At 47.9% G+C, this 13,497-nt stretch overlaps 1 pseudogene across 1 annotated transcript in view; it reads left to right on the top strand.

The window, feature by feature from the left end:
• LOC110534823 (stAR-related lipid transfer protein 13-like) overlaps positions 1–13,497 on the top strand; it is a 91,316-nt pseudogene that overhangs the window by 48,516 nt on the left and 29,303 nt on the right. The window contains exons 3-4 of the transcript XR_016484078.1: positions 5,020–5,091; positions 5,762–5,843. The product of XR_016484078.1 is annotated as an stAR-related lipid transfer protein 13-like (transcript). The remainder of the gene's footprint in view (positions 1–5,019; positions 5,092–5,761; positions 5,844–13,497) is intronic.

Below are 13,497 nucleotides of genomic sequence, written 5' to 3'. Positions count from 1 at the left end.
GACTAACGTTAATTCACCTAGCTGTTCTTCAGAGATTACTACCTACCATGTCTTTGTTTACTTCCTTTCCTTCTGTTGTACTTTCTTGAAGACGCTCCATAGTCCCGCCTCCTGTAATTATCCATTTTAGAATCACAAAGAAGAGAATCTACCAGATTAGACTATAAGGGAGAGGGAGATACCTAGTCAGTCGGTCTGGGGAACAGACTATAAGGGGATACCTAGTCAGTCGGCCTGGGGAACAGACTATAAGGGAGAGGGGGATACCTAGTCAGTCGGCCTGGGGAACAGACTATAAGGGGATACCTAGTCAGTCGGCCTGGAGAACAGACTATAAGGGAGAGGGGGATATCTAGTCAGTCGGCCTGGGGAACAGACTATAAGGGAGAGGGGGATACCTAGTCAGTCTTTCTGGGGAACAGACTATAAGGGGATACCTAGTCAGTCGGCCTGGAGAACAGACTATAAGGGAGAGGGGGATATCTAGTCAGTCGGCCTGGGGAACAGACTATAAGGGAGAGGGGGATACCTAGTCAGTCTTTCTGGGGAACAGACTATAAGGGGATATCTAGTCAGTCGGCCTGGAGAACAGACTATAAGGGAGAGGGGGATATCTAGTCAGTTGGTCTGGGGAACAGACTATAAGGGAGAGGATTGATACCTAGTCAGTCGGCCTGGGGAACAGACTATAAGGGAGAGGGGGATACCTAGTCAGTCGGCCTGGGGAACAGACTATAAGGGAGAGGGGGATATCTAGTCAGTCGGCCTGGGAACAGACTATAAGGGAGAGGGTTGATACCTAGTCAGTCTTTCTGGGGAACAGACTATAAGGGGATACCTAGTCAGTCGGCCTGGGAACAGACTATAAGGGAGAGGATTGATACCTAGTCAGTGGGCCTGGGAACAGACTATAAGGGAGAGGATTGATACCTAGTCAGTGGGCCTGGGAACAGACTATAAGGGAGAGGGGGATACCTAGTCAGTCGGCCTGGGGAACAGACTATAAGGGAGAGGGGGATACCTAGTCAGTCGGCCTGGGAACAGACTATAAGGGGATACCTAGTCAGTCGGCCTGGGGAACAGACTATAAGGGAGAGGGGGATACCTAGTCAGTCGGCCTGGGGAACAGACTATAAGGGAGAGGGGGATACCTAGTCAGTCGGCCTGGGAACAGACTATAAGGGGATACCTAGTCAGTCGGCCTGGGGAACAGACTATAAGGGAGAGGATTGATACCTAGTCAGTCGGCCTGGGGAACAGACTATAAGGGGATACCTAGTCAGTCGGCCTGGGAACAGACTATAAGGGAGAGGATTGATACCTAGTCAGTCGGCCTGGGGAACAGACTATAAGGGGATACCTAGTCAGTCGGCCTGGGAACAGACTATAAGGGAGAGGGGGATATCTAGTCAGTCGGCCTGGGGAACAGACTATAAGGGGATACCTAGTCAGTCGGCCTGGGAACAGACTATAAGGGAGAGGGGGATACCTAGTCAGTCGGCCTGGAGAACAGACTATAAGGGAGAGGGGGATACCTAGTCAGTCGGCCTGGGGAACAGACTATAAGGGAGAGGGGGATACCTAGTCAGTCGGCCTGGAGAACAGACTATAAGGGAGAGGGGGATACCTAGTCAGTTGGTCTGGGGAACAGACTATAAGGGAGAGGGGGATACCTAGTCAGTCGGCCTGGGAACAGACTATAAGGGAGAGGGGGATACCTAGTCAGTTGGTCTGGGGAACAGACTATAAGGGAGAGGGGGATACCTAGTCAGTCGGCCTGGGAACAGACTATAAGGGAGAGGGGGATACCTAGTCAGTCGGCCTGGGAACAGACTATAAGGGAGAGGGTTGATACCTAGTCAGTCGCTATAAGCGAGAGGGGGATACCTAGTCAGTTGGTCTGGGGAACAGACTATAAGGGAGAGGGGGATACCTAGTCAGTCGGCCTGGGAACAGACTATAAGGGAGAGGGGGATACCTAGTCAGTCGGCCTGGGGAACAGACTATAAGGGGATACCTAGTCAGTCGGCCTGGGGAACAGACTATAAGGGGATATCTAGTCAGTCGGCCTGGGGAACAGACTATAAGGGGATACCTAGTCAGTTGGTCTGGGGAACAGACTATAAGGGAGAGGGGGATACCTAGTCAGCCGGCCTGGGAACAGACTATAAGGGGGATACCTAGTCAGTCGGTCTGGGGAACAGACTATAAGGGAGAGGGGGATACCTAGTCAGTCGGCCTGGGGAACAGACTATAAGGGAGAGGGGGATACCTAGTCAGTCGGCCTGGGAACAGACTATAAGGGGATACCTAGTCAGTCGGCCTGGGGAACAGACTATAAGGGGGATACCTAGTCAGTCGGCCTGGGGAACAGACTATAAGGGGATACCTAGTCAGTCGGCCTGGAGAACAGACTATAAGGGAGAGGATTGATACCTAGTCAGTCGGTCTGGGGAACAGACTATAAGGGAGAGGGGGATACCTAGTCAGTCGGCCTGGGGAACAGACTATAAGGGAGAGGGTTGATACCTAGTCAGTCGGTCTGGGGAACAGACTATAAGGGAGAGGGGGATACCTAGTCAGTCGGCCTGGGGAACAGACTATAAGGGGATATCTAGTCAGTCGGCCTGGGGAACAGACTATAAGGGGATATCTAGTCAGTCGGTCTGGGGAACAGACTATAAGGGGATACCTAGTCAGTCGGCCTGGGGAACAGACTATAAGGGAGAGGGGGATACCTAGTCAGTCGGCCTGGGGAACAGACTATAAGGGAGAGGGTTGATACCTAGTCAGTCGGCCTGGGAACAGACTATAAGGGAGAGGGGGATACCTAGTCAGTCGGCCTGGGGAACAGACTATAAGGGAGAGGGGGATATCTAGTCAGTCGGCCTGGGAACAGACTATAAGGGAGAGGATTGATACCTAGTCAGTCGGCCTGGGGAACAGACTATAAGGGGATACCTAGTCAGTCGGCCTGGGGAACAGACTATAAGGGAGAGGGGGATACCTAGTCAGTCGGCCTGGGAACAGACTATAAGGGAGAGGGTTGATACCTAGTCAGTCGCTATAAGGGAGAGGGGGATTACAGTCACATGATAAGATGGAGGACCTCTGATCGTCCCTCCATTCTACTGACTAATGTACAGTCACTAGATAATAAGATGGACCTCTGATCGTCCCTCCATTCTACTGACTAGAGGTCCTCCATCTTATTATTTAGTGACTGTACATTAGCCAGTAGAATGGAGGGACCATACCTATTTTTTTTTTAAAAGTTATTCTAGTGCCCGATTTCAGGGACTGTCAGCTGATAGATGTTTTAATTAAGTACCTTTGTTTGTTTTCAATAAAAATGTGTCAAAACTAAAAGAAATAGCAATTTCTCAAGCAAGAATTTATCTCGGAATGTCTGGGAAACGTTTTAGTGGCAGAGAGGTTTGGAACTCTAATTTAGAACCTGGTGATGTCACCAAGCCAAAACTCCATCCCACCAACACGGGCTGACATTTTTAAGACCGTCTGTTAAAACAGCATTTACGCTAAAAAAGGACATTTTATCATCATTATTACAATTTCACAGTATTATTCACATTTGAGTGACCTGGACCTTTTTTGATGGATATAAAGGACTATAAATTAACCCAAGTGTCTCACTGTGTCTCTGTCTCTGATCAGTGGCATTCCCAGAGGAGACGGTGTTCACGAGGGAATGGCTCTAAACCCTCTGTGCTATTAAGGAATGCTGAATAGATACAATGGGATTTATTGGACATTCCCATGTCTCAGAGCACTTCAATACAACATGGATACCGTTCTGTTTCTCCAACATTTCAGTCTATATTTCTCTCTCTGTTTCACTCTTTCAGTCGTTGCATCGCGCTCTCTCTGTCTCTATCCTTCTCTCTATCCTTCTCTCTCTCTCTCTCTCTCTCTTTCCTCTCTTTCCTCTCTCTTTCCTCTCTCTCTCTTTTCTCTCTCTCTCTCTCTCTTTCCCCTCTCTCTTTTCTCCCTCTCTCTCTTTCCTCTCTCTCTCTTTTCTCCCTCTCTCTCTCTCTTTTCTTTTCTCTCTCTTTCCCCTCTCTGTCTTTTCTCTCTCTCTTTCCTCTTTCTCTCTTCGCTCTCTCTCTCTTTCCTCTCTCTCTCTTTTCTCCCTCTCTCTCTTTCCTCTCTCTTTTCTCCTTCTCTCTCTCTTTCCTCTCTCTTTTCTCCCTCTCTCTCTTTTCTCCCTCTCTCTTTCCTCTCGCTCTCTCTTTTCTCTCACTCTCTCTTTTCTTTTCTTTCCTCTCTCTCTCTTTTCTCTTTCTCTCTTTCCTCTCTCTCTCTTTCCTCTCTCTCTCTTTTCTCTCTCTCTTTCCTCTCTCTCTTTTCTCCCTCCCTCTCTCTCTCTTTCCTCTCTCTCTCTTTTCTCCCTCTCTCTCTCTTTCCCCTCTCTCTCTTTCTTTTCTCTCTCTCTTTCCTCTCTCTCTCTTTTCGCTCTCTCTCTCTTTCCTCTCTCTCTCTTTTCTCCCTGTCTCTCTCTTTTCTCTCTCTCTCTTTCCTCTCTCTCTCTTTTCTCCCTCTCTCTCTCTTTCCTCTCTCTCTCTTTTCTCCCTCTCTCTCTCTTTCCTCTCTCTCTCTCTCTTTTCTCCCTCTCTCTCTTTTCTCCCTCTCTCTCTCTTTCCTCTCGCTCTCTCTTTTCTCTCTCTCTCTCTCTTTCCTCTCTCTCTCTTTTCTCCCTCTCTCTCTCTTTCCTCTCTCTCTCTCTTTTCTCCCTCTCTCTCTTTTCTCCCTCTCTCTCTCTTTCCTCTCGCTCTCTCTTTTCTCTCTCTCTCTCTCTCTTTCCTCTCGCTCTCTCTTTTCTTTTCTCTCTCTCTCTTTCCTCTCTCTCTCTTTTCGCGCTCTCTCTCTCTTTTCTCTCTCTCTCTCTAATTTTTCTCTTATTCTTTACATCAATAAAGGAATTATTGACAGAAGCAAAAACAGAGAAAGCTGCTTAACTGTGTGTCTGTATTCCTCATGTGCCCCCCCTCTCTCTTCCAGAGATCGAGGCCAAGGAGGCTTGTGATTGGCTAAGGGCTGCAGGGTTCCCACAGTACGCCCAGTTCTACGAAGGTATGCACACACACAGTACGCCCAGCTCTACGAAGGTATGCACACACACAGTACGCCCAGCTCTACGAAGGTATGCACACACACAGCAGCCCACTGTACGGGATAGAAAGCTGTTATCCTGTCTGCCCGTGGAGGCCAATAGAGTGTGGGTACGCAGAACCACGAGCAAATGCATGATGAGTTCAGATTTCTCTCTCTCTCCCCCTTATCTCTCACCCTTATCTCTCTCTCTCTCCCCCCTTATCTCTCCCCCTTATCTCTCTCTCTCTCCCCCTTATCTCTCCCCCTTATCTCTCTCTCTCTCTCTCCCCTCTTATCTCTCCCCCTTATCTCTCTCTCTCTCTCTCCCCTATTATCTCTCTCTCCCTCCCCCTTATCTCTCCCCCTTATCTATCTCTCTCTCCCCCTTATCTCTCCCCCTTATCTCTCTCTCTCTCTCCCCCTTATCTCTCCCCCTTATCTCTCTCTCTCCCCCCTTATCTCTCCCCCTTATCTCTCTCTCTCTCTCCCTCTCTCTCTCTCCCCTCTTATCTCTCCCCCTTATCTCTCTCTCTCTCTCTCTCTCTCTCTCTCTCTCTCCCCCCTTATCTCTCTCTCTCCCCTTATCTCTCCCCCTTATCTCTCACTCTTTTCCCCCCTTCTCTCTCTCTCCCCCTTCTCTCTCTCTCAGACTCCCAGTTTCCTGTAGATATCTCATCAGTAAGTAGGGACCATGTCTTCTTGGACAGAGACCTGGTCGAACCGCTGTGTCGGTAAGAGCGCGCACACACACACACACACACACACACACACACACACACACACACACACACACACACACACACACACACACACACACACACACACACACACACACACACACACACACACGCACACACTAACAGCAGGAGAGTTTGACATGGTTCTGCCCTCTGTCTCTAGATGGACAAGTATTCATATGCCCTCGGCTGTGTTATATGGTGGTATAGCCCGTATCTTACTACATTATAGCTCCCTGGTTGTGTTATATCATTATACTACATTATAGTCCCGGTACCTTTATTCCCATTTATCTTTATGCTTAAGGAGCCCTCTGAGGACCATTTAAGCTCAGCAGGAAGTGAAACCTATTCAGAGTAACGCTATCCATGACATGCTAACTAGCTAGCTAGCTAAGTGGCTGTTTGGATGTTACATGCGACTAAGCGCCCTGGTGAAAAGTAGTGCACTATAAAATGAGTATGGTGCCATTTGGGAAACAACTTCTGTAGCATCCTAACACTTAGCAGTTTTGTTAAACATTTTTTAAATGTATTTATTTATTTATTCAACTTGGCATTTAAGAACAAATTCTTATTTACAATGACGGCCTACCAGGGAACAGTGGGTTAACTGCCTTGTTCAGGGGCAGAACGACAGATTGTCCTTGTCAGCTCGGGGATTCGATCAATCAACCTTACTGTTACTAGTCCAACGCTCTAACCACTAGACTAACTGCCCCCCCTACACTCTAACCAGTAGTCTACCTACCCCCCCTACACTCTAACCACTAGTCTACCTACCCCCCCTACACTCTAACCACTAGACTACCTGCCCCCCTACACTCTAACCACTAGGCTACCTGCCCCCCCTACACTCTAACCACTAGTCTACCTGCCGCCCCTACACTCTAACCACTAGACTACCTGCCCCCCCTACACTCTAACCACTAGGCTACCTGCCCCCCCTACACTCTAACCACTAGTCTACCTGCCCCCCCTACACTCTAACCACTAGACTACCTGCCCCCCCTACACTCTAACCACTAGGCTACCTGCCCCCCCTACACTCTAACCACTAGGCTACCTGCCCCCCCTACACTCTAACCACTAGTCTACCTGCCGCCCCTACACTCTAACCACTAGACTACCTGCCCCCCCTACACTCTAACCACTAGACTACCTGCCCCCCCTAAACTCTAACCATTGCGTCAGACAACAACATTGACGAATACGCTGATTCGGTGTGCGTTGAAGATGTCGTTCCCATAGCAACGATTAAAACATTCCCAAACCAGAAACCGTGGATTGATGGCAGCATTCGCGTGAAACTGAAAGCGCGAACCACTGCTTTTAATCAGGGCAAGGTGTCTGGTAACATGACCGAATACAAACAGTGCAGCTATTCCCTCCGCAAGGCTATCAAACAAGCTAAGCGTCAGTACAGAGACAAAGTAGAATCTCAATTCAACGGCTCAGACACAAGAGGTATGTGGCAGGGTCTACAGTCAATCACGGATTACAAAAAGAAAACCAGCCCCGTCACGGACCAGGATGTCTTGCTCCCAGGCAGACTAAATAACTTTTTTGCTTGCTTTGAGGACAATACAGGGCCACTGACACGGCCCGCAACTAAAACATGCGGACTCTCCTTCACTGCAGCCGAGGTGAGTAAAACATTTAAACGTGTTAACCCTCGCAAGGCTGCAGGCCCAGACGGCATCCCCGGCCGCATCCTCAGAGCATGCGCAGATCAGCTGGCTGGTGTGTTTACGGACATATTCAATCAATCCTTATCCCAGTCTGCTGTTCCCACATGCTTCAAGAGGGCCACCATTGTTCCTGTTCCCAAGAAAGCTAAGGTAACTGAGCTAAACGACTGCCGCCCCGTAGCACTCACTTCCGTCATGAAGTGCTTTGAGAGACTAGTCAAGGACCATATCACCTCCACCCTACCTGACACCCTAGGCCCACTCCAATTTGCTTACCGCCCAAATAGGTCCACAGACGATGCAATCTCGACAACACTGCACACTGCCCTAACCCATCTGGACAAGAGGAATACCTATGTGAGAATGCTGTTCATCGACTACAGCTCGGCATTTAACACCATAGTACCCTCCAAGCTCGTCATCAAGCTCGAGACCCTGGGTCTCGACCCCGCCCTGTGCAACTGGGTACTGGACTTCCTGACGGGCCGCCCCCAGGTGGTGAGGGTAGGCAACAACATCTCCACCCCGCTGATCCTCAACACTGGGGCCCCACAAGGGTGCGTTCTGAGCCCTCTCCTGTACTCCCTGTTCACCCACGACTGCGTGGCCACGCACGCCTCCAACTCAATCATCAAGTTTGCGGACGACACAACAGTGGTAGGCTTGATTACCAACAACGACGAGACGGCCTACAGGGAGGAGGTGAGGGCCCTCGGAATGTGGTGTCAGGAAAATAACCTCACACTCAACGTCAACAAAACTAAGGAGATGATTGTGGACTTCAGGAAACAGCAGAGGGAACACCCCCCTATCCACATCGATGGAACAGTAGTGGAGAGGGTAGCAAGTTTTAAGTTCCTCGGCATACACATCACAGACAAACTGAATTGGTCCACCCACACAGACAGCATTGTGAAGAAGGCGCAGCAGCGCCTCTTCAACATCAGGAGGCTGAAGAAATTCGGCTTGTCACCAAAAGCACTCACAAACTTCTACAGATGCACAATCGAGAGCATCCTGGCGGGCTGTATCACCGCCTGATATGGCAACTGCTCCGCCCACAACCGTAAGGCTCTCCAGAGGGTAGTGAGGTCTGCACAACGCATCACCGGGGGCAAACTACCTGCCCTCCAGGACACCTACACCACCCGATGTCACAGGAAGGCCATAAAGATCATCAAGGATAACAACCACCCGAGCCACTGCCTGTTCACCCCGCTATCATCCAGAAGGCGAGGTCAGTACAGGTGCATCAAAGCTGGGACCGAGAGACTGAAAAACAGCTTCTATCTCAAGGCCATCAGACTGTTAAACAGCCACCACTAACATTGAGTGGCTGCTGCCAATACACTGACTCAACTCCAGCCACTTTAATAATGGGAATTGATGGGAAATGATGTAAATATATCACTAGCCACTTTAAACAATGCTACCTAATATAATGTTTACTTACCCTACATTATTCATCTCATATGTATACGTATATACTGTACTCTATATCATCTACTGCATCTTTATGTAATACATGTATCACTAGCCACTTTAACTATGCCACTTTGTTTACATACTCATCTCATATGTATATACTGCACTCAATACCATCTACTGTATCTTGCCTATGCCGCTCTGTACCATCACTCATTCATATATCTTTATGTACATATTCTTTATCCCCTTACACTTGTGTGTATAAGGTAGTAGTTTTGGAATTGTTAGCTAGATTACTTGTTGGTTATTACTGCATTGTCGGAACTAGAAGCACAAGCATTTCACTACACTCACATTAACATCTGCTAACCATGTGTATGTGACAAATAATATTTTTATTTGATTTAGGCTACCTGCCGCCCCTACACTCTAACCACTAGTATACCTGCCCCCCTACACTCTAACCACTAGGCTACCTACCCCCCCTACACTCTAACCACTAGTATACCTGCCCCCCTACACTCTAACCACTAGTCTACCTGCCCCCCCCTACACTCGAACCACTAGGCTACCTGCCCCCCTACACTCTAACCACTAGACTACCTGCCCCCCTACACTCTAACCACTAGTCTACCTACCCCCCTACACTCTAACCACTAGAGTACCTGCCCCCCCCTACACTCAAACCACTAGACTACCTGCCCCCCTACACTCTAACCACTAGACTACCTGCCCCCCTACACTCTAACCACTAGTCTACCTGCCCACCCCTCCACAGTCTAACCACTAGTCTACCTACCCCCCTACACTCTAACCACTAGACTACCTGCCCCCCCCTACACTCTAACCACTAGACTACCTGCCACCCCCACACTCTAACCACTAGACTACCTGCCCCCCCTACACTCTAACCACTAGTCTACCTGCCGGCCCGACACACTAACCACTGGTCTACCTGCCGCCTCTACACTCTAACCACTAGACTACCTGCCCCCCCTACACTCTAACCACTAGACTACCTGCCCCCCCTACACTCTAACCACTAGACTACCTGCCCCCCCTACACTCTAACCACTAGACTACCTACCCCCCCTACACTCTAACCACTAGACTACCTGCCCACCCCTCCACAGTCTAACCACTAGGCTACCTGCCGCCCCATGTCATGGATAGCGTTACCCTGAATAGGTTTCACGTTCTGCTGAACATAATGGTTCTCAGAGGGCTCCTTCAGCGTCGTTAACCATAAAGATAAATGGTATGCTGAAGATAATGTAGTGTAAAATGATCATCCTCAGAATGGCATAGCTGATGGTATCACTTTAGAGGGAAATCAGGCCTGCTCTCATTCAATTCATTTTCAATTTCAATTCAAGGGGCTTTATTGGGAAACCTGTGTTTCGTTACCAAATCAAGTGGAAATAGAGAACGAAACAAAAGGTACACAAACAATCAGATATTAACAGTAAAACATCACAAAATATTTTAAATAATTATTGTGTACAGCGTTGTAACAATGTGCAAATATTAGAAGTGTGAAAGGGGAAATAATGAAAAAAGTATTTACAATGTTGTTTGTGTTCCACTGGTTAACCTGTTGTCATGGGGTCACACATCTTGCTGCTGTGATGTTGTTTGTTCCTCACTGGTTAACCTGTTGTAGATGTTGGAACATTGCTGCTATAACAGCCTCCACTCTTCTGGGAAGGCTTTCCACTAGATGTTGGAACATTGCTGCTATAACAGCCTCCACTCTTCTGGGAAGGCTTTCCACTAGATGTTGGAACATTGCTGCTATAACAAACTCCACTCTTCTGGGAAGGCTTTCCACAAGAGCATTAGTGTCGGGCACTGATGTTGGGCGATTAGGCCTGGCTCACAGTCGGCATTAAAATTCATCCCAAAGGTGTTCGATGTGGTTGAGGTCAGTGCTCTTTGCAGGCCAGTCAAGTTCTTCCACACTGATCTCAACAAACAATTTCTGTATGGACCTCGCTTGTGCACGGGGGCATTGTCATGCCGAAACAGGAATGGGCCTTCTCCAGACTGTTGCCACAAATTTGGAAGCACAGAATAATTTAGAATGTAATTTCCCTTCAATGGAACTAAAGGACCAGAACCATGGAAAACAGCCCCAGACCATTATTCCGCTGTAACGCTAGCAGTCAGGAAGCAGGTGGCGAGTTGAATAATAAATGTAAAGATAAAACAAGAGAAGCGTCTGGACATGAAAACAGAACCAATACTATCTGAAGAGTGATGCCAAGGAGTTCTAGATAAAGGGGGAGTTTTCATGGTGTTAGAATAATGGACTAAAAGAGGGATTTCCTTCACCTCGGATGGACAGGGAGATGGGTAGTAATCCCATGATAAAGTTCAGGGAGATGGGTAGTAATCCCATGATAAAGTGCAGGGAGATGGGTAGTAATCCCATGATAAAGTTCAGGGAGATGGGTAGTAATCCCATGATAAAGTTCAGGGAGATGGGTAGTAATCCCATGATAAAGTTCAGGGAGATGGGTAGTAATCCCATGATAAAGTGCAGGGAGATGGGTAGTAATCCCATGATAAAGTGCAGGGAGATGGGTTCTAATCCCATGATAAAGTGCAGGGAGAGGGGTTCTAATCCCATGATAAAGTGCAGGGAGATGGGTTCTAATCCCATGATAAAGTGCAGGGAGATGGGTTCTAATCCCATAATAAAGTGCAGGGAGATGGGTAGTAATCCCATGATAAAGTGCAGGGAGATGGGTAGTAATCCCATGATAAAGTGCAGGGAGATGGGTAGTAATCCCATGATAAAGTGCAGGGAGATGGGTAGTAATCCCATGATAAAGTGCAGGGAGATGGGTAGTAATCCCATGATAAAGTGCAGGGAGATGGGTAGTAATCCCATGATAAAGTTCAGGGAGATGGGTAGTAATCCCATGATAAAGTTCAGGGAGATGGGTAGTAATCCCATAATAAAGTGCAGGGAGATGGGTAGTAATCCCATAATAAAGTGCAGGGAGATGGGTAGTAATCCCATGATAAAGTGCAGGGAGATGGGTTCTAATCCCATGATAAAGTGCAGGGAGATGGGTAGTAATCCCATGATAAAGTGCAGGGAGATAGGTACTAATCCCATGATAAAGTGCAGGGAGATGGGTAGTAATCCCATAATAAAGTGCAGGGAGATGGGTAGTAATCCCATAATAAAGTGCAGGGAGATAGGTACTAATCCCATGATAAAGTGCAGGGAGATGGGTACTAATCCCATAATAAAGTGCAGGGAGATGGGTACTAATCCCATGATAAAGTGCAGGGAGATGGGTACTAATCCCATAATAAAGTGCAGGGAGATGGGTACTAATCCCATGATGAAGTGCAGGGAGATGGGTTCTAATCCCATGATAAAGTGCAGGGAGATGGGTTCTAATCCCATGATAAAGTGCAGGGAGATGGGTTCTAATCCCATGATAAAGTGCAGGGAGATAGGTACTAATCCCATAATAAAGTGCAGGGAGATGGGTACTAATCCCATGATAAAGTGCAGGGAGATGGGTACTAATCCCATGATAAAGTGCAGGGAGATGGGTTCTAATCCCATGATAAAGTGCAGGGAGATGGGTAGTAATCCCATGATAAAGTGCAGGGAGATGGGTAGTAATCCCATGATAAAGTGCAGGGAGATGGGTTCTAATCCCATAATAAAGTGCAGGGAGATGGGTACTAATCCCATGATAAAGTGCAGGGAGATGGGTTCTAATCCCATGATAAAGTGCAGGGAGATGGGTTCTAATCCCATGATAAAGTGCAGGGAGATGGGTACTAATCCCATGATAAAGTGCAGGGAGATGGGTACTAATCCCATGATAAAGTGCAGGGAGATGGGTTCTAATCCCATGATAAAGTGCAGGGAGATGGGTTCTAATCCCATAATAAAGTGCAGGGAGATGGGTACTAATCCCATGATAAAGTGCAGGGAGATGGGTTCTAATCCCATGATAAAGTGCAGGGAGATGGGTTCTAATCCCATGATAAAGTGCAGGGAGATGGGTAGTAATCCCATGATAAAGTGCAGGGAGATGGGTTCTAATCCCATAATAAAGTGCAGGGAGATGGGTACTAATCCCATGATAAAGTGCAGGGAGATGGGTTCTAATCCCATGATAAAGTGCAGGGAGATGGGTTCTAATCCCATGATAAAGTGCAGGGAGATGGGTAGTAATCCCATGATAAAGTGCAGGGAGATGGGTACTAATCCCATGATAAAGTGCAGGGAGATGGGTTCTAATCCCATGATAAAGTGCAGGGAGATGGGTAGTAATCCCATGATAAAGTGCAGGGAGATGGGTAGTAATCCCATGATAAAGTGCAGGGAGATGGGTTCTAATCCCATGATAAAGTGCAGGTAGATGGGTTCTAATCCCATGATAAAGTGCAGGGAGATAGGTACTAATCCCATGATAAAGTGCAGGGAGATGGGTAGTAATCCCATGATAAAGTGCAGGGAGATGGGTAGTAATCCCATAATAAAGTTCAGGGAG

This window comes from Oncorhynchus mykiss, chromosome 10 (assembly GCF_057628025.1).
Source record: "Oncorhynchus mykiss isolate SJ-2025 chromosome 10, ASM5762802v1, whole genome shotgun sequence".
NCBI lineage: Eukaryota > Metazoa > Chordata > Actinopteri > Salmoniformes > Salmonidae > Oncorhynchus > Oncorhynchus mykiss.
The sequence above is the reverse complement of the archived record's forward strand: the minus strand, read 5'-3'. Positions and strand labels throughout refer to the sequence as shown.